We start from the raw sequence: 22,385 nt of genomic DNA on the forward strand, positions 1-22,385 counted from the left end.
GTTCAAGCCTAATATGTTTAAACATGCCAGCCTATCTACATTTCATTCAGTGTAAAGCATTATCATTTCATCTAAAGCCTACGTGTTAGTTCTGCACATTGTTGCATTAGTTTTCAGTATTTTTAAAATGTGCCAACACCTCCAAACGAATCCAGTAGAAACAAACCAAGTTGGGGCAACGTTCATGTGATTCCAATCACTGATTGATGTGCAGCAATGCCGTTTGACTAAATCAAGACCATCCATGTCAGGTGACCCAAGTGTTGTGCATTCAGAGTGCAAGTCAAAGGCGTCAGTGTCACCTTTATGTCACTAATCTAACATGGTTGAGCATCATTAAGGACATTAAAAACAACCCTTGTGTGTCCTTTGATAATATATTGGTTATTGTCACATCATATTCACTGTGATTACCATAAGAAAATCACCACCTGTGTTTTGCGGTAATGTCTGCTGCCCCATTCATAAGGTCCAATGAAATTGTTCTCAAACAACCTTCTCCCTGGACATCCAAAAGGCGTTGTTGTGCTACAAGCGCATTTATATTTCTTTGTATTGTTTTGTAAGCATTGCTTTCCAACCCCTCAGGTGCAGCATAGTCGGCATCACACAACATTACTATATCAAGCATTTTCTCAAAAATTCTGCGTTTACAGTTATGAAAACACACTCATTCCTTTCCTACAAAAGATTTTGCCACAGAGGAGAGCTGAAGTAAACTACTGTACATGTATTACTTAGAGAGCCATACATCACACAACCAACTGTTGCAGAGGAAACTTTTACATGCAACTTATGTATGAAATACAGAACGCGATTTTTGTCCAACAGTTTAAGGAATTAATTGGATGATTTCAAATATTGTTCATTGCTTTTTTCTTGCATATTCCAGTTTTGAAACACAAGTGATCTAAGGAATGCATGTTTTCAGTAAAATCGGAAGACTTGAATTGTAATCCCGGGTATCTCACTTAACCGAGCTGTGTGACCATGAGTAGATTCTTCGTTTACTTTTGCCTCGGTTAACTTGGATTCCAAAACCGCAAGCACTGCGAACACATTAACCACTATTAACAATATTCTTTTTTCCTCTGATCATTTTTTGTCAATTCGGGAATTAATAGTTTCAGCAATCCAAGGAACTGTGGCATCCGATGAATTCGAGAGCGTGACTGCTTCTCAAAATAATTGAACTTCCATGGCAGGTGTCGTATGAGCTCTGCATGTCCCCTACAAGACCTCAGAGGGCCCCATGCCGACACGCAGAGCTAGAGATTCGTGTAAATTAATTGAGATGTGCGAATGAAAGAGCTTGTCTTCTCCAGTGAGCACGCACCTAAGGTTTATAATTACTTTTGTCAAAATGGAGGCCCCAGGCAACAAGAAGACACCTCAGGTGAAAATACACCAGAATACGCAAATTCTGGGATCCCATAATTGTAGCCTGTTGCTGAGGGGGTGAATGTGTGCGTAATAGTAATGAACGAATCATCATCATCTCAATTACCAACATCCTAAACTTATTTTTAATAATATGTATAATGAAATAAATTCAGCACTCTACAATAACTTACCTAGCTATGTATTACTGCATAAAAGATACTTAAAAACCGATGTATGTGAACTAGGCCTGGACCAAATTGCAATTGTGCCGGAGTAATTGGAGTAATTTCAGTAACTCTACATTACTCTTTGATGCAGCATTATAAGATTAATCTTCCTCGCATAATTAAGAGTAATCCCTGAGGAAATCCCAACACAAGAGCACATTTAGTGAGTGCTCGCTGTTCATTTTCTGCTGCATTTAGCACTGTTTTTTAGTGGAAATTGTGTAGTCGCATCCATTTTGGATGCAGGAGGGCATTTTGTGCTGAGAAAATAGTGTTAAATGTCAGTAGGAAGATAACTCACGCCCCCACCATGTACAGTTTTTTCTTCAATAATTTGACTGCTAATGTTTCATGTATAATTTTAATGACAATATAGCAGCTGTCATGAGTTATGTAATATCTGGGGTAATTAGCAGTGCATGGTGAGGGTGCGAGGTATAGTTACTTTAGGGCTTTAGTTATAGTTACTGATTATAACTGCTGAAGCTGTATGGTTTTGTGTGATTAAATTAAGAACCTAACTATAACGTCGCTGTAACCTTTGGTGTTGTAAATTAATTTCTAAGTATTTTTTTTAATTCTATATCCTAACTATACCGCTCATGTAAACTTTGTTTTTTCAGTGAATTTCTTTGTTTTTCAACATAAAGTAATATTAATTAGCAACATTAATCCAACCACTGCCACACATGGCCTACAGCCTATAATCCCCCAAACCCATGTCATGCACAGCCTGCGGCCAACCCCTATAACCACCCAGAGACTTATTCTAGACTTTGAAGAATGATAAACTTAGAATGAGATATTTTAGGACAAACTGAAAAGAAAAATGTATTTGTCAAGTAAAAAGAGTATGTTATATGTCTTAAATATTTCAATTTGAAAAGTCATTAAAGCAGGAATCTTACTGCTTGCACACCTAGACTGGAACCCTCAACCTTCAGGGTGAGGGCCTGAGACCTAAACCTCTAGGCTATAGGTGACTCTTTGCTATGCAGTTTCCAGACATACATATGAAATTCAACCCAAAGATTTAGATGGCAAAAAGACGTAAGTGTTCCATCACTAGAAATGTTTAATGGGCAAAACACTAGTAAATAAACAAACACACTGCATGAGATAGCAAGATTTGAACCTTCATCCTAATGAGTGACAGTCCAAGAGCTTTAACAGTAGGGCAGATGTTGCTCTGTTCTGCTGTGCTGCAAAATTTAACTATAACATTCAAAACAATCATCTTGCTTGTGTGCCGCTTTGAGGACATTCTATGGAGACACTATTGTTATTTGCAATGGTCTCTCCATAGAATAACTTCAAAACGGCAGAACCTCAAGGGAGCCTTAAGGCCCCTTGTCGTCCTAGCCGGCACTCCATGTCCTTCGGGAGCCAGCATTGCTCCCACAAGCAGGGAGCTGCTTGAAATAGCATTTCCATGCTTGTCAGAGCAATGCTTTCATCTGTTTCCCTGCATTGATATTCATGTGCAGGGAAACAGATGAAAACTCCTCTTTCTGCAAGCGGGAGCTGTTTGACAGCTCACGCTTACAGAAAGTGCAGTTATGTTTGCTTTTGTTTGGAGCTGTCAGCTCCCACCAAGCTACCTCCTGAGGGTGGGCACCTCGGGAAGTAGCAGGAGCAGGCCCTGGGGGATGGTGTTCCCCAGGGCCATGTACATGTGCATGTGCAGCCCCCTCCAGTGTTTACAATTTGCCCTGGGCAGGTGCTGGTTCCCAGGGCTGAAGGTTCTCAACGGGTGCGGGTGCCCTCCTTGTTTTATTTAGTAGCCCTGGGGAAGTGGCGGTCCCCTGTATACTACTTACTTTAAGCCCCAGTGGGGTGGCAGTCCCTGAGGCTGTGGGGGGGGGGTCAAGCATCGTCGCCCGACATTCATTAAAAACCTTTTGTCCTAAGGAGGTGGCAATCCCCGGGGCACAGGTAGACCCGGAAGGCCTACCCACATTCATAATTAACAGTGTCCTGGAGAGGTGGCATTTTCCCCCATATTCACTAAAGATCTTTTGCCCCAGGGAGGTGGTGGACCCCTTGGCACACCCCCCCACATACTTATTTTTTAGTGCCCCGGGGAGGTGGCGGTCCTCAGGGGTTTGAAATTTAGACTTCCTTAAATTCCTCACAGCTACTGAACGGATTTGTACCAAATAACAATAAGCACAATCTGTGGAACAAAATCTAGCTTTCTGGCAAATTTGGTGTAATTCCGTCTAGTGGCTCGGGCTGTACTCAAGTTCAAAACTCTTATGGGAATCAAAATGGGAAGAACCCTTTTTTTGACCCCCCTTTTTCTCCGTCCCCGCTTGACGGATCACCCCAAAACTTTCAACATGAAACAAAAAGGTATCTGCAGACCTTTTGGTGAACATTTTGTGACGATCTGTCAAACGACACCAAGGATATAGGCAAATCAACAAAAAAAACTTTTCCTATGGAAATATGGTTCTAACTATAAATGCCTACTGGCGACCACCAGTAGGATATACATATGTATATTTACTAAAAAACCAAAAGCTTACAGGGATGTTATATTTAGGCTCAGATTTTACACACACAAAATCACAGAAATGCATCTCTAATAGTGAGAGTTATTTCAAGTAACTGTAAATCTTGCCCTAAGGTAACTATAACTCGCACACTCACCACTCACAGTTTTTCATCAATAATTTTACTGTAAATGTCAAAGTGAAAATATCAGTGATGTCATAGAAGATGTCATGGTGATGTAATATCTGGGATAATTAGCAGGGCATGGTGAGGGAATGAGTTATAGTTACTTGAATTAACTCTAACTATAAAGCTGAATTTGTATGGTTTTGAATGTGTAAAATATGTACTGAATTTTAACTTCCCTGTAACCTTTGCCCTTTTCAGATAATTTCTAGTTTTTTTTTAACACTAAGTAAGAATCCCATCACAATGCATGGTGGTGGGGGCAGGTCTGGATGCAGGGCCTAACCCGGCATTGTGCTGCCGCCACCGAAGCGTGCTGCTCCTGCCCCCTCCTCCTTGCCATCCATTGTCCAAGTACATGCCCCTGCTCCCTCATTACAGCCCTGTGTGGTCATTGCTCTGCTACTGCCCTTCCCGCCTGCCTTGAACAGTTAGCTTACTGCCCCATTCACCTCCTCCCTATCCTCTGTTGTCCAAATCCACACAGCAGCCCACTCCCTTCTGCCCTGCTTGGTCTGATCTGCTGCCACTGCCCTCCATTTATATTGATGTACCTGCCCCCTCATCCTGCCCTCTGTTGCCCAATTCTATGTCTCATCATTGACCTCCAGCTTAGCCTCTGTGCTTAGCTTGCACCCCCTACTTCCCTTCCCCTGTCCTCAAAGTCTGTGCGTATGCCCTAGCTCCCTCCTTTTTGCCCACTGTGTTCCATGGACCTGCCACTGCCCCTTCTACCTACTCTGAGTGTTCTGTTGAGCTGACATTGCCCCTCCCATGTTTTTAGCATGGTCACATGACTTCCCCGTGTCCCTGCATCCTCAACCGTACCTGTCAGATGTCAATGCCCCTAATCCTTTCCTCCTATCCTCCATGGTCCTTTAGTCTGCCACTCGTTACTGGCGTCCATGCTCTGTTGTACTGCAACTGCTCCTCCTGCCTGCCCTGCATGGGCTATTCTGAAGGTCCTTCCCTGGCCCTCTCTTGTCTGTGTAAGCTCCTACTCCTCTCTTCTGTCCTCCATAGTTCTTTGTGCATGCCCCTGCCCCTCCCTCTTCCCCACCATGGATGTTGCGCTGCCACTAACACTCCTGCTTGCCTTGCATGGTCTTCTGTGGTGCCACAGTCCCTCCCACCTTTCCTTTGTGGCAACTTGCTGCCCTGACTCCCTCCCACCTTCCCTTAGTTGTCTGTATGTATTCCTTTATAGTCTCACTGTTGCCCTCCATGGTATGTTGTGCTTCCAGTGCCCATCTCACCTGCCCTCCATGGTTCAGCTTGCTGCTCCAGTCCTGCCCCCCTGCCCACTGTTTTCCATATGCAGGCCCCTATCCCCTCCCTTCTGCCTTGTTTGGTTTGTTGACATGCCCCTGCCCCCTCCTTCCTGCCCATCATGTTCCGTTATGCTGCAACTGTCACTCCTGTCTGTCCTGTATGGGTAGCTTTCTGCCATTGCCTCTTAGAGGAGAGGATGTGATGTTACAGCCAGAGATGCAGACTTTGCAACTGGGGAACCAGGTTAGAGTTTCAGCATCAGCTTCACATACTGTGATGCTGTGCAAATCACAAAATCCCCCCATGCACAAAATTAAAACGAATGTGTCCTTGTGTAATGTAACTGATGATCATGTAAAACACTCCAATATCTTTGGGTCAAGTCTGCGCTATATAAAACTGCAAACAAACATAAAAATAGTATTTTGCACACCTCTGTCACTGGGCTAAACTCACTTAAAACATTTACTAACTTTTCTTTTTACAGGACTAACCATAATTTGTATGACAAAATGTTAAGTTTTACCAGTTTGATTCAATCATGGTGACTTCAGGTGTACCACAATTTTGTCATAAGTAAGGCTGTTAGTGCTTTAGTTGTTCTTTAGAACATTCTGGGGTGCTGCTTTAGAACACAGGAGAATCCACTGAAAGGCTGCTTCTTTTAGAAGTACAACAGTAAGATATTTGAGAGCTCAATTAAAATGTGTCTTAATTTTTCTTTCTACAGGACTAACCAGAGTTTCTATGACAAAATAAACCCACTCATGTTGTTTCATTCTTAAATTATATGTTTTAAGTTTTATCAGTTTGATTCAATCAAGATGACTTCAGGTGTACCACAATTGTGTCATTAGTAAGACTATCACCCTATCACCACTCTAGTTGTTCTCTGGGAGGCTGCAGTAGAACATAAGGGAATAAACTGACAGGCTGCTCCAATTGGATGTGCATGTTTTACTGATGATGTCAGACTTCATTCTCAGATGAGTGTGAAAGATCGTGTGAATTTCCAGAAAATATGCTTCTGGATCTCCTTCCGTAACCTCTATGGGAAACTCATGAGAAAACAGCGTTCTCTCAAACATCATTAATTAAATCCCAGCAGGATTTTTCACAGGGTGAAATCACCTTAGAACACACCACAATTCCCAAAATTAGTATGGTACCATCAACAAATAATTTATATTGTAGCTAAAATCTGTTATCACCCTTTATACATTCTCCGTTTTGTGACCCTCGAAGCATGCCATTTACTACAATACATCTGAATGGGGTGCTACCATGTACATTGGTTATAGTTATTTCAAGTAACTATAATCCATTCATTAAGGTAACTGTAACTTGAGCCCCCGTCATGCACATTTTTCAGGTCAATAATTTTACTGCAAATGCTGTAATGATATTTTCAATGATGTTATAGAAAATGCAATTACTGATAAATATGTGGGGTAATTAGCAATGCATGGCGAGGGAGTGAGTTATAGTTACTGTAGGGCACGCACTATAATTACTTGAAATACTATAACAGCTGAATTTCTATGCCTTGCACCTAGCACTCTACAATGACTTGCCAAGCTGCGTTACTGCGTGAGAGATACTAAACAGCAAGGTATGTGAACTAGGCCGGGAGGAACTTCAATTACGCCCGAGTAATTGGAGGAATTTCAGTAATTCTATGTTACTCTTCAATGCAACATTACAAGATTACTCTTCCTAGCACAATTAAGAATAATTAGGTGTCAAAAGTTTTCACATTAATAATTTTACTGCAAATGTTGCAATGATGTTATCAATGATGCCACAGGAATGCAATTTTTTATGTAATATGTGGGATAATTGGCAGTGCATTGTGAGAGACCAATGTATAATTACCTTACGGCACAAGTAATAGTTAGGTGAAATAACGCTAACTATAACAGCTAAATTTCTATGGTTTTGTGCGTGTAAGTTCTGATGCTAACTGTAATGTAGCTATAACCTTTTTTTTTTTCCAATGAATTTCTATGTTTCTTTTAAATGCAGCAGGAGTTGGCTGCTGGGCATAACCTGTGGCCAGACCTTGCGGTCAACCCCCTTCATGCTTCCAACCCTATGCCACAAGAGAAAAACAAGAAGGCACTCACAAATGTGTGAAAAAGGAAGGAGAAAGCAGTGAAAACTAGGGAAAGCAAGTAAAAGGCACTGAAAAAATGAGGGAAAAACATAGAGAAAGTAGAGAAAAGGAGGTAAAAATCAAGGAGGGGGCAGACAAAAAATGAGGGGAAAAGCAAGGTGAAAGCAGTGAAAAGGGGTGAAATGCAAGGAGAGGGCACTCAAAAAATGGGTGAAAAAGCACCGAAAAGCAGTGAAAATGAGAAGAAAGCAAGGAGAGGGCACATAAAATACAGGTGAAAAAGGAAGGAGAAAGCAGTGAAATTGAGGATAAAGCAAAGAGAATGCTCACAAAATGCAGATAAAAAAGCAAGGTGAAAGCAGCAAGAACGAGGGACGAGCAATTAGAGGGCACTCCAATAACAGGTAAAAAAGCTAGGAGAAAGCAGTGAGGATGAAGGAAAGGCAAGGAGAGGGTACACAAAATACGACTGAAAAAGCAAGCAGAAAACAGTGAAAATGAGGGGGAAAGCAAGGAGAGGGAACACAATAAATGGGTGAAAAAGCAAAGTGAAAGCAAGGTAAAAGCAAGAAGAAGGCACTCAAAAAAGGGGGTAAAAACAAGGCAAAAGCAGTAAGAATTAGGAAAAGACGAAAGGAATGCACACAAAATACAGGTGAAAAAGCAAGATGGAAGCTGTGAGAATGTGGGAAAGGCAAGGAGAGGGCACACAACAAATAGGTGAAAAACCAAGGTGAGAGCCGTTAGAAAGAGGGAAAAGCAAGGAGAAGACACACAAGATATGGGTGGAAAGGCAAGGTTAAAGCAGTAAGAATGAGGGAAAAGTAAGGAGAACGCAGTCAAGCAACAAGTAAAAAAGCAAGGAGAAAGCAGTGAGAATGAGGGAAAAGCAAGAGGAGGACATAAAAAATATGGCAGAAAAAGCAAGCAGAAAGCAATGAAAACTAAGGGGAAAGCAAGGAGAGGGGGCACAAAAAATGTGTGAAAAAGCAAGGTGAAAGCAGTGAGAAATAGATACAAGAAAGGAGAAGGCACTCAAAAAGGAGAAAAGCAAAGAAAAAGCAGAAAGGAGAAGGAACAAACCAAGAAGAGGTACTTGAAAAAAAAGAATGGGAATGCATGGAGAAAGCAGTGAGGAGGGAAAAACAAACAGAGGCATGCAAAATACAGGTAAAAAAGAAAGTTGAAAGCAGTGAGAATGAGGGAAAAGCAAGGAGAAGACACTTAAACAACAGGTGAAAAAATAAGGAGAAATCAGTGAGAATGAGGGAAAAGCAAGAGGGGTGAACAAAATATGGGTGAAAAACCAAGATGAAAGCAGTGAAAACAAGGGAAGGGGAAGGCACTCAAACAATGGATGAGAAAACAAGGAAAAAGCAGTGAAAATGAGGAAAAAAGCATGAAGGGGACACACAAAATATGGGGGGAAAGCAAAGAGATAGCAGTGGAAACAAGGGAAAAGCAAGGAGAGGGCACACAAATAACAGGGGAAAAAGCAATGAGAAAGCAGTGAACACAAGGGAAAAGCAAGGAGGGCGTAGTTCTTTTTTTTTTTTAAATGTTGCCGTAAATTTGTGTAGTTCTTCTTTTACCACAAATTTGTGGCAACATTTTTTAAAATGTTTTTTAATCTGGGGGAGTGGTCCCTCTGGCACACTACCACCAGAGGTAATGGATCTGGGTGACTTCACCCTGACCCTTTTCTTATTTTTTTCCTATTTTCCTAGAATTCGGATGAAGCTGAATCCTAAGGTCACTGTCAGCATATCCTGCTAGATATACAAATGTATTTTCCCTTCAATTTCTCAAAAACTACTGAACGGATTAACCAAAATAAGTGAAAGCCTAATCTGCACACCGAAAGCTAGCTTTCTGGCATAATTCTGTAGAGAGGTTCAGGCTGTAGTTGTATCTAAAATGCTTATGGGAAACGGTGCAAAACATATAGGTAAATCAAAAAACACTTTCTCTATGGAAACATATATATATATATATATATATATACGTGTGTGTGTGTAAGCATAGTCCTGAGATTCGATTGGCTGCCAGCACTTCAACCACAAAGTGTTGCCAGCCATCTTGGGACTCAGCTTCAGCCGAGTCCCAACAAAAAAATGGAGAAAAAAAAAACAGATAAGGGGCAGGGTAGGAATACCCTAACCCCCTACCCTGGGTTCCAGTCTAAATGACTTAGGGCCTCATTCTGACTTTGGCGGGCGGCGGAGGCCGCCCGCCAAAGTACCGCCATCAGAATACCGCTGCGCGGTCAAAAGACCGCCGCGGTAATTCTGAGTTTCCCGCTGGGCTGGCGGGCGACCGCCAGAAGGCCGCCCGCCAGCCCAGTGGGAAACCCCCTTCCATGAGGATGCCGGCTCCAAATGGAGCCGGCGGAGTGGAAGGGGTGCGACGGGTGCAGTTGCACCCGTAGGGATTTTCAGTGTCTGCTTGGCAGACACTGAAAATCTTGGTGGGGCCCTGTTAGGGGGCCCCTGCAGTGCCCATGCCATTGGCATGGGCACTGCAGGGGCTCCCAGGGGCCCCACGACACCTGTTACCGCCAGCCAGGTTCTGGCGGACCAGGCTGGCGGTAAGGGGGTCGGAATCCCCACGGCGGCGCTGCCTGCAGCGCCGCCATGGAGGATTCCCTAGGGCGGCGGGAAACCGGCGGGAAACCGGCGGGACACCGCCGGTTTCCCGTTTCTGACCGCGGCTGTTGCGCCGCGGTCAGAATGCCCATGGATGCACCGCCAGCCTGTTGGCGGTGCATCCGCGGTCGTTGGCCTGGCGGTAGTCTACCGCCAGGGTCAGAATGACCCCCTTAGTCCTTACATTTCTGCTTTAACTATTTTTCTAATTCAAATATTTAAGGTATATACCGAAATGTAATCACACTCTTTTTATATGGAAAATACAGTTTTCTTTTCAATTTGTCCTAAAATATCTTTTTCACGGTAAATCATTCATCAAAGTCCAGAAAAACTATGTGGCAGCATTGCAGCCAAGCCACAGCAAACTGCTATGCCCCATGGGTGGGCAATCTGGGACATGGCAGGAGCCGGCCCTGGGGGTGGCAGTCATCAAGGCCATCAGTGACTCCAACTAAAATTAACTCTGGGGAGGTCGTGGGCACCGGGGCATGGGGGTCATATAGTGACCCCTTTATTTGTTTAAACAGTTGCCCCGGGGGTGTTGGTCCCTGGGGCAGTGGGGAGATGTGTGCCCCCCTCCAGTGATGACAGAGCCCCTGGGTGATGGTCCCAGGGGTTTGGAGGTCCCATATGGACTCCCTTTCTTTTTTTAAACATTTGCCCCAGGGGGTGGTGGTCCCCAGGGCAGCAGGGGGGACCACGTGGCCCCCACAAATTATTGCTTTTTGCCCTGGGGTGGTGGTTCCCGGGTTGCAAGGTGGCCACAGGCCCACCGCATTAAGTACATTGATAGCTCTGGGGAGGTGTTGGTTCCTAGGGCTGTGGGGGAGGACATCAGGGCTTCCCCACTTACTTTAAAACATTTTTGCCCTGGGTGGTGGTCCCCAGGGTGCAGGGGGCTGTAGCCCCCACTGTTATTTGGACATTTACCCCGGAGAGGTGGCTTATGAAAGCCAAAGGGGAGGGGCCCTGTGCACCCCCCTCCTCTATGACGCCCTTCGGGACCTGGCCCCCTGGGGGCTAATAAAAAGAAAGCAAGGGAGACTTCTTTTTTTTTTAATTTTGGAGAAATTTGTGGATCCATTTGCTGATTTTTATTTATTTTTAACGCTTTTTAGCCCTGGCGGGGACCCTCAGGGTCCCCAGCACCAGGGCTTAGGAGTCAGGGTGACTCTACCCTGGCCCCTATTATTTTTTTTTCTTTCTTCTGGGACTCAGCTGAAACTGATCCCAAGATGACTGCCAACACTTTCTTGCTGAAGTAATGGCAGCCAATCAGATATTAGTACAGGGACAGGTGGATTCGCAGAGGATCCGCGTTCCTATATATCATGGGTACTCGCAAACATTTTCCCAGGGGCCAAAAAGTTTGGTCTGTGACGCGCCTGGGGGCCGCATTGATGCCAGGGCAGTGGAGGTCAAGTGGGGTGGCTGGGGGGATTGGTAGCAAGGTAGGTGTAGGAGAAGCAAATGTTATACATCTAGAGGCTGAAATAAACAATGGGAAACCAGGAAACCTGGAATGAATCCCGGCTTACCCACTTTTCCAAACTGTGTGATCCTAGGCAATTGTTTAGTATCACTTTCCCTCCTTTTTTTGCATTATCACATTTAAGATGACCTCGAAATACATGATTTATGGAGTGCGCTGCACAAAACCTGCTTCTATGTTTGATTTAATAAACTATAATGTTGTTAATGTATGATAGGAGCCCAGGCCACCCATAAAGTGCACATACCAAGTGACTTGCCTCTTTAACTTACTATTATTGGTGTTCTCTGGGCAAGGGAAATAATTAATGTTTTAAAATGTATGTTTCCAAATATATGTTTGAAAACTATCACTTTTAACGGAATACATCTCAATGCACTGATAAAATATTTTTTACTAAGGCAAAAAGGTTCTGTATTTTAACTAAATCCCTAGTTACTTCCTTTCTTTAACACCAATTAAGTTTGAAATAAATGATTGTGTGTGTATTTAATATTTTCATTGTTTCTGCGGAGTTGAGCAAACAGCTGCCCAGTGCTACTGTTGCCCAAGGGGCGGCATGTAAAGGTCAGAGGTGCCGCATGAGGCCCGCGGGCCGTACTTTGAGTATCCATGCTATATATCTATATATTTGGGCATTAACTTCCCCCCGAAACTACTGAATGGATTTGCACCAAATCGTGATCTATGGAACAGAATCTAGCTTCATGTCAAATCTGGTGTCATTCTGTTCAGTGATTCGAGCCGCAGGCGTGTTTAAAGGTCATATGGAAAGATGAATGGGGAAAACCTGTTGTGTGCCCCTCCTTTGTCTCGGCCCCCGCTTCACAGATCATCACAAAACTTTCAAGACAGAAGATTACCTTAGTTCTCAGAAGATTAACTGATTTCCTGAAGGTTCCTCAAACGGCGCCAAAGTTATTATCAAAACAAAAAACGCTTTTTCTATAGAAACTAGGGGCCTGATTTGAGAAAAGTGCAGCACCACTTTTCTTGTGACGCTTAGCGCCCCCCCTAACACCACACTGTGTGGGGCGTATCTAAGATACAGCGCACCATGGCAGTACTTAGGGAAACTAGCGTAAAAATTTATAACGCTGGGGGGCGTGGCCAAAATGGCTGCCGGAGCGGACGCTTAAGCGAAGAGCTCTGCTCACGGCCCAACAATATTGCATGATCCTGTGCCTGGCCGCATCCAAAAACGGGAACCAATGCGTGTGTGAGCCCAACAGCCGGCCGTGAACGTACCGGAGGATTGCTGGGTTTGAGGAGGCGGCGCCTGGTGGAGATCAGCTGAGGCAGAGGCGACGGCGTGGACCTTGTCTGAGGCCGCGGGCCTCACCCGTGGGCACCGCGTAAAGAACGGAGTCATCGCGGGATCGTGTACGGGCCGCGGCGCTTGGGGCCGCCCCCAGGAAGGTGAGCTGCGCACGCGGCGCTCCAGCCCGGCCGCGCCCTAGCTGGGTGGGCCAGGGGTGCGCTTGTGTTGCACCGGCGGGCACATGCGGCGCACTGGGCCGGCTCCTGGGTTGTCCCCCACTGGATCGGGGGGATCCTGGGGGGATAGCACTGGTGCCCGTGTCCGGGACGGGCCGTGGCCCCCTGGCACCCGGCTCTGGCGGGATCCAAAGCGCGCTGGGCCTGCCGCGCAGGGCCGGGGAAGGTGTCCGCCCCCTCCCCACCGCAAAGCGAAGATTATACTGAATAACTGGAGTCATGAGTAAGCAGCGCCATATAAAAACCCACCACAAGGCAGTCTTATCATAATAAAAAAAAAGCAAGGTGGGTGAGACCGGGACGGGCCGTGGCCCCCTGGCGCCCAGCTCAAGGAAATTTGAAGCTCACCGGGCCTGGCATGCTGGGCCAAGGAAGGTGGCTGGCTCCCCACCGCACAGTGAAGATCGTTCTGGATAAATGGAGCCATAAGAAAAGCAACGCCATATTAAAACCCAGCATAAAGGCAGACTTACCACAACGAGAAACAACAGTAAAGGCGGGAGTGGAAAACAAATAAGGGGGACAAAAAAAAAAAGGACTGAACAGACACAAGTAGTCTAAATCAAAGTGCAATATAACACAGGATCTCCTGATAATTCACCCATCTATCTGGAAAAGCGACTGCTAATACCAGCAGTAAAACATCCAAAGGCGAAAGCAGGGCTTAAAAAGGGACGAAGCTGCAGCACCCCGGGAAAAGCCAGGAAACGGGCAACAAGTTACAAGTTGTGCTGGGAGTGGAGTGGCCTGCATACGACACGTTGGGCAGGGCTAAGAACTGTATAACTTATAACATCAGAGGGCACATGACTGGCTGCAACATCGGGCGAACAAACTCTCTGGAGCACCTCTCTCGGCCCACAACCACACAGTTCATCCACCAGCACCACCTGTGCGGTTCATATCGACCCATCTGACAGCACCGTGCAGCATCCCTGCAGGGTGAGGACCCCCGCAATTGCCCGGCCTGGCCCCCCTGTGAAGAGGGCGGGGCTTCCCCTTAGAAGAAGCATGGTAAAACCAAAGCATCCCAAATTGGGGACCCTAGGGGACGGGGAACCCCCCCTCATCAGCTGGTCACTCGGACACGCAATCAGCAACACTCCTTCAACTAAATGAAACACTGCGCGTGCATTTCCTCCAGTTCGATAAAATCATGCAGGCAATAATGGACACTAAGGGGGTCATTTTGACCCCGGCGGGCGGCGGTCGCCGCCCGCCTGGAGGGAACCGCCATATGGCCGCTCCGCGGTCAAAAGACCGCGGAGGCCATTCTGGCTTTCCCGCTGGGCTGGCGGGCGACCGCCAGAAGGCCGCCCGCCAGCCCAGCGGGAAACCCCTCCCCACGAGGAAGCCGGCTCCGAATGGAGCCGGCGGAGTGGGCATGTGCGACGGGTGCAGTTTGCACCCGTCGCGTATTTTAGTGTCTGCTAGGCAGACACTGAAATACACAGTGGGGCCCTCTTACGGGGGCCCCTGCCGTGCCCATGCCATTGTCATGGGCACGGCAGGGGCCCCCAGGGGCCCCGCGGCACCCCCTACCGCCATCCTGTTCCTGGCGGGCGAACCGCCAGGAACAGGATGGCGGTAGGGGGTGTCAGAATCCCCCATGGCGGCGCAGCAAGCTGCGCCGCCATAGGGGATTCCAAGGGCAGCGGTAAACCGGCGGGAGACCGCCGGTTTACCCTTTCTGGCCGCGGCAGAACCGCCGCGGTCAGAATGCCCTTTGGAGCACCGCCGGTCTGTCGGCGGTGCTCCCGTGGCCGGCCCTAAATCTTCATTGGAAGGGAAAATTTACGCTGCAGCACTGGAAGTCCACTCCTTCGTGCTGACCATCACAAACTAACAGAAAGGGTGCACAACACAGAAACTGCATTAAAAACCGTCCAACCAGGCTGACATGAGAACCAAAATCCAACGAATGGAAGAGGATATAGCTCAACTACAACTCAGGGCTGAAGACACTGAGGGTCGATCAAGATGTAATAACATCAGATTCCTTGGCATCCCAGAACGTATTGAGTCCCCAAAAGCAGAGGAATTCATAGAAAGGTGGCTGAAAAATATACTGAAGGAGCAGGACTCCGCCATAGCTCCAATGATAGACAGAGCTCATAGAATCCCGGGCAGACCCCCGCGGCCCGGGGCGCCACCTCGCCCGCTGATAGCGTGCTTCCTAAATCACAGAGACAGAGACTTGATCCTCCAAAACTTCAGAACCTTTAATCATATCACCTTGGAAAACAGTAAGGTAACGGCATACCCAGACTATGCGATGGAAGTACAGCACAAGAGAACCGCATTTGTTAAGATCAAACAATTACTGAGTGAACACAACATCACCTACTCACTTATGTTCCCAGCACGTCTGCGCATAGTCATTGATGAAGAAACTCTAATGTTTCCCTCACCTGAAGACGCATGGACATGGATACATGCGAAAGGATTGCCAGACCCAGCCAAGGAAGACACAACGAACGAAGAATGGATTACCCCCAGCTCCAGAAAGAAAAAAAAAGCTAAAGCAACATCCCGCCCTACAAAATCACAAATGGTGGCAGACCAAGCACTGTTTGACACCAGGAGTGAAACGGATACCAACGACACTACCTCGCATGGTGGGGACTATAGCCCGTCCCCCTCCCCGTTGCTAGTTGGACCGGACCTCAACCCGCGATCGGCAGATGAACTCTAGGTATTAGTGGTGGACGCCCGAGTTGCCTCCCCCGGGCGTCGCGGCAGTCAGAATGGGACCTCCCCCCATCTTCAGTGGTTATATGCTAAGGGCTGCGGCGACTATCGGAAACACCAATTATCTTTTAGATTATAAAACCGGCACGCACTGGATCACACAGGCAGCAGATCATCCTGGAGGGGGGCCAACCAAGAGCCCGACCTCAACCAATCCACGTCCCCCACTACCTGAACGGTACCCGAATGGAACTGATCTTTCTGGATGCTAGCTTAGGCACCAGTTGTGCCACATTGTTTAGAACCGGACTTCGTCTGGAATATATTTTTTGTTGTTGTTTTTTAATCTTTACTTATCTTCCTCTCTCCCACTCTGAGCTTATTCTCTCCTTCTCTATGACCGGGCTGCGCGTGGGTGGGTGTGCAGGGGTGGGGGCTACGGCTGGGCTGGCTGCGTGGGGGCGTGGCGGCAGGGGGTTGATGTGCATAGAAATGGGGTCTCGGGGACAGCTCATATAGTTCCCTACAATACTCCTCAACGCAATGAAGAAGGAACCTGTATATCATATATTAACCTGGAATGTGAAGGGCATGGCCGGAATAAATAAACGAAGTAGGATACACACTTATTTAAAACGCCACCATATCCATATAGCAATCCTCCAGGAAACACACATCACATCAGAGGACATTGTGCGGCTAGAAAAGTGCTGGGCGGGATTGATACACTGCTTCGGCGACTCGACTTTCGCCAGGAGTGTGCTGATTTGGATAGCCCCCGGGGTCCCTTACACAGTGCAACGCAGCATAAAAGACAAGGATGGCAGGTTCATACAATTAAAGGGACTGTTAGATGGGGAGGAGCTTATGATCAACGGGCTGTATGTCCCAAACATCAGACAGGGTGAATTTCTACATAAAACAATATCGTAACTTACAAACGACTTAACTACACCCTGTGTATGGGGCGGGGACATGAACTGCGTACCGCAAATAGATATGGATAGATCACATCCCCCACTGGTGGCCGCCCCAATAGCGAAAAATTCCCAGACAGTACATCAATGGATAAAAGACCGTCGCCTGATTGACATATGGCGGCACTTGCACCCGCATGACAGAGTATACTCCTACTACTCCCCAGTGCTCCTTCTACATACCCGAATTGACCTCATCCTTACATCACAGGACCAACACATAGGATAATGAGTGCAGATTATACCGCTAGGGTAATATCAGATCATTGCCCACTTATAAAGCAAATCAGATGGGGCAGACATCGCTCCTGTATCCCAACCTGGCACCTGCAAACTCAACTACTACATGACCCCCCTTTCAGAAAAGAACTAGCTACGCACATCTCTTCATACTTCACCCAGAATGATGGGATAGCAAGCTCTAGAGCTATCGAGTGGGACGCGAATAAGACAGTTATAAGGGGGATATGTATATCAACGACAGTAGGTGTACGTCAAACACTGATGCGCAAACTCCATGAACTAGAACAAGGGATCCACTCCTCCGAGTGCGAATTCGCATAAGGCATGACAGCACAAGCTAAGCTCTCGAGTATACGCTGTAAATGGAATGAAACAGACAACCGACTCAGACACTTTGAATATCGACACCACATGGCCCGCACACACGCAGAAGGGGATAGATCCGGCAAATTACTAGCATGGCTTATAAACAATAAACGTTGGAATTCCCCTATAGGTGCCATTCGCCTAGACACAGGATTAATAGTTAACACACAGGCAGAGATAAATAGTGCCTTTAAAGAATACTATAGCTCACTATATAGGGCGTGACCCCCACCCACTGTAACACAACTAGACGAGTTCTTCAACGGCATCGCTCTGAATCGGCCAACGGCCACGCAGATGACGGACTTAGACAGGCCGATCGATATCACTGAAGTGCAACAGGCACTGCAACAATTAACACATGGCAAGGCGCCTGGTAGCGATGGAATACCCTTTGAATATTACAGCACATTTCCATCCCAAACTCTAGCCCCATACCTAGCAATGTTAAGGGAAGCCCTAAAACGAGGCCAGCTCCCTGACACTTGCCGTGAGGTGCTGATAGCGGTACTGCCTAAAGCGGGCCGCGATCCATTAGATGTACGCTCATATAGGCCACTATCGTTGCTAAACACAGATTGCAAATTAATTCGCAAAATCCTAGCCAATCGCCTGCTCCCATACATATCTGATTTGATCCACCAAGATCAATAGGGCTTTATCCCTGGTCGCAATACTTTCAGCAACATTAGAAATCTACTGCGCCTGATGGGAAACTCCCCCGATGGCGATTGGCACCGGGTAGCAGTGTCACTAGACATTGAAAAAGCGTTTGACACGCTGGGGTGGCCCTTCCTAACTGAAACACTCTGTTGCATGGGCTTTGGGCAGACCTTCATTGACTGGGTGAAAGTGTTATACTCCAACCCAACAGCCAGGATTAAGACAGGGGACACGATCTCCGAAGCACTTAACATAGAAAGAGGTACCAGACAGGGATGCCCATTATCCCCGCTCCTGTTTGCGCTGGCCATTGAACCATTGGCCGCCGGTCTCCGTACAATGGCCCCTGCTTGGGGCGTCCTTGACGGACGAGCACATCGGATAGTGTCCCTATATGCAGATGATGCATTGATCTTTCTCCGAGACTACACAGAATCTCTGCCCGGCTTATTGAACCTTCTACAACAATTTGGATTGGTGACCGGGTTGATGGTAAACTGGGCAAAATCATGCATATTTCCTATGCGCCGATCCCCGAGGCCCACAGGACATTATCAAGCCCGAGTGACCTGAAGTGGTGCCATACCACATTTAGGTACCTAGGTATAAACATTTATCACAACAGTCGGGACCTAAGAGAGGGCAACCTTGGCCAAGTGATTAGATCCATAAGGGGCTTCCTGCCCTTTTGGTGCTCATCCCTTTGTCACCTATGGGCAGAGTGGCCATAGCAAAGATGATATTATTACCACGCCTTCTTTATTTCTTCATGGCGCTGCCGTTGATACTACCTACTTCCTTCTTTAAACCCTTGAACAGCTTATTGATTGACTTAATATGGGGCAATGGCTGAAGACACATTGCATTATCCAAAGTGTACCAACCACTCGCTATGGGGGGACTAGGGGCCCCTAGATTCGAATTATACTACGCAGCCGCCAATTGCAATAGATATCCACTTTGATCAGGAATCTCCCCAAGGCAGAAACGCTGATGGTCTCATTGAATCTCGGCGGTACTGAGGTATTGCATTATCTCATGCATTGCGAAGGCCCTAAACATGCATGCAACATCCTGCTGGCTACTGCGCACTGGGTCTGGGGACGATTTGCACTTCTAGGCGATAAAAATCCACAATACTACCCCAGGATTCCGCTGTTGGCTCACCCGAAACTTGCAAAAATTGCAACAAAGGTTGGCCTGAACACATGGGGAAGTAGGGGCGTACACACAATAGGTGATATATTCAATGATGGGCAGCTTCAAACATATGAAGCACTAGCTGACAAATATACCATAGGACAAGGAGGCTTCATAGCCTACGGAGCAGCGCGACAAACGGTACGAGCATTGTGGAAAAGCGGCAACGCGGAACCCAATACTTCCCCCATGCTTCATGAACTGCTAGGGAACATAACCACACCAACAAACATATCGAACATATATAAAATCCTCAATACCCAGACTGAACACAAACAGGAACAAGCAAAAAACAGATGGGACTGTGTACTTCTGAACCCTTAACACCACACACATGGGAACAAGCTATGAAAATGATTTATGAAGTATCCCGCAACCCCCGCTTCCGGTATACGCAGTTCAATTACGTACATCAAACATACCTATCCCCGCACCGCATAACGCGCATGTTCCCCCGGTCCCCGCAGTCGTGCTCCAGATGTGGAACAGTAGAAGCCACTTTCTTTCATATGACATGGGACTGCCCCCAAGTCCGAAACACATGGACTGAAATAATAACTTTACTAGCTGAGTGGACAGACACCACACTAACCCCCAACCCCGAACTATGCTTACTGGGTATAGGCCCCTGTCCCAAAAAACTTAAACAAACATCTCAATGTATCGCTCTAGCACTAGTGACGTACAGGCGCCTTATAGCCATGCAGTGGAAAGCGCTGAGTGCCCCCAGTGTGGCCCAATGGTGGGCAGAGCTGTTACGGTGGGCTAAAGCAGAAGCGCGGGCACTACAGAACCTATTGGGCAAAGGTATTCTGGTCAACGGCCTAGACACTTGGAACTCGTTTGTGATAGCTGTAGAAAACAAGGATGACGAGCGTCCTCCCTGAAAATAGCAAAAACAGACAACACTCGATATCCGGGCGAGTGCCCCAAGACACTAGCACAGGCGCTCACTGTACCATAAATAATAAATTGTAAACCAACCTAGGCATTGAAACTCGACCTGTGGGGATGGCTTGGGTACTTTGCTAAGGGGCCGGAACACTTAACTACATGGTACACTCTGGTGGGCCTGGATACTGTTGATGGCCCTCACTTGCTCCGGGGCGGCCGCGCCACCCCCCTCTCCTCATACTGGGGCTGGCCCTCGGTCCTCCTCTCATCTTACACCCAGGCTGGGGGGTGCTGGCGCGGCCACAGACTGGAGGGCGGGCTTGTCGGCGCTGGGGGAGTGGGCAATGCTCTTCCCTGCACTTCACTCCCCGCCTCTGCTCCTCCTCCCCCCCCCCCCTTGCGGCGCTTGCTCGGCACGCTCCGGTTCTTTCCTTTATGTCTTTCCTCTGTATCCTTAAGTTTCTCTATTATTGTTGTACATGATGAGCCAAATATGCATCTTAAATGTACATTGTTTTCATGCCCCCTCTCTTGCCCTCGGGAGTGCGGATTTCCGCGCCCTCGGGTGCCTAGGGGGAACGGAGCTCCCACACGAGAATTGGAGATGCAGTAAGGGAGGACAATTTTAGTGTATATGTACACTGGAACAAATTGTAATCACCTGTACCTCACTCTAATGTTGCCTGCTGGCTGATATATAATAAAAACACATAAAAAAAAATAAAAAAAAAATATTAACGCTAGTTCGGAGTTTTGCAGGACTAGCGTTAAAAACTTTTATGCTAATCCTGCGAAGGCTATTGAGGCCCACTGAAACAATTGTGTGCCTCCTTTTAATGTCTGCCTTGAGAAGCTGTTAAAAGTGCCAAAAAAAATTATGCAAACAAATCTCTTAGATGATTCTGTGCCATTATGTCGGCCTCCTTAATGGGGGAACGCCCTCTTTGCCAACATTATGCCTAGTGCAGGCATAATGTAGCGTAAAGGGTCACAAAGTGGAGCAGTGCACATAAATCTGGTGCAATGATTTTGGACTCGTTGGCCACCTTATCGTAAAAAAAATAACTACAATGTGCACAAAGAGGCACTAGGGACTCTTAAATCATCTCCAAGGTCCGAACTATAACTCTATAACTACCTATTGGCAACCAGTAGTTACAGCTAGGACCATGTTTCCATAGAAAAAGCATTTTTTTGACTTGCCTATATCTTTGGCACCTTTCGAAGAATCTTCATGACATTTTCCAAAAAAGGGTGGCCCATGATTCTTGTTGTGCATGGAAAGTTTCGGGGTGATCCATCAAGTGGGGGTTGAGAAAAGGGTGTGTCAAAAAACACTGCATTTCTTATGTTAATTCCCATAGGACCAATAGACACAACTACAGCACTAACCGCTGGACAGAATTACACCAAATTTTGGCAGAAAGCTAGCTTTCAGTATGCAGGTCACACTTTTGCCTATCTGGTGTAAGTTTAGTAGTTTTTGAGAAATGAAAGGGAAAATAAATTTGTATATCTAGGGATGCGGATCCTTCGCTAATTAATCGTGAACATTTGCACATTTTTATGAATATGTGTGCGAAAAGAAGCACTGCATTTGTCTGATCACAACCTGACAAGAAAGTTGCGGCTGCCATTTTATTTCACGGGACACGGTCCCCAAGGGTGAAAATCCTAATTGAATGTGGCATAAGGGGTCAGGGTGAAGGTACCCTGACCCCAGTAGTTTTATATAGGAATGTTTGAGGGGCAAATGATGGGTTTAAAATAATTTTGCATCACCATTCGCGATATTCGTGACAATTCAAGAATTTTCATGAATGTCCATGAATTATATGCAGAATGTTTGCAAATGTGAAAAGATTTGAAAGAAAAACCACAGACTCATTCATACACTAATTTATTCACTCATACATACCTCAGAGACTCATGCACCCACTCACACTCCCCCTCAGACACTCATGCACCCACTCAGGCCCACTAATAGACTTACACACCCACTTTCAGACCCATACAGACACTCACCCACCC

Source organism: Pleurodeles waltl, chromosome 7 (genome assembly GCF_031143425.1).
Source record: "Pleurodeles waltl isolate 20211129_DDA chromosome 7, aPleWal1.hap1.20221129, whole genome shotgun sequence".
NCBI classification, from domain to species: domain Eukaryota; kingdom Metazoa; phylum Chordata; class Amphibia; order Caudata; family Salamandridae; genus Pleurodeles; species Pleurodeles waltl.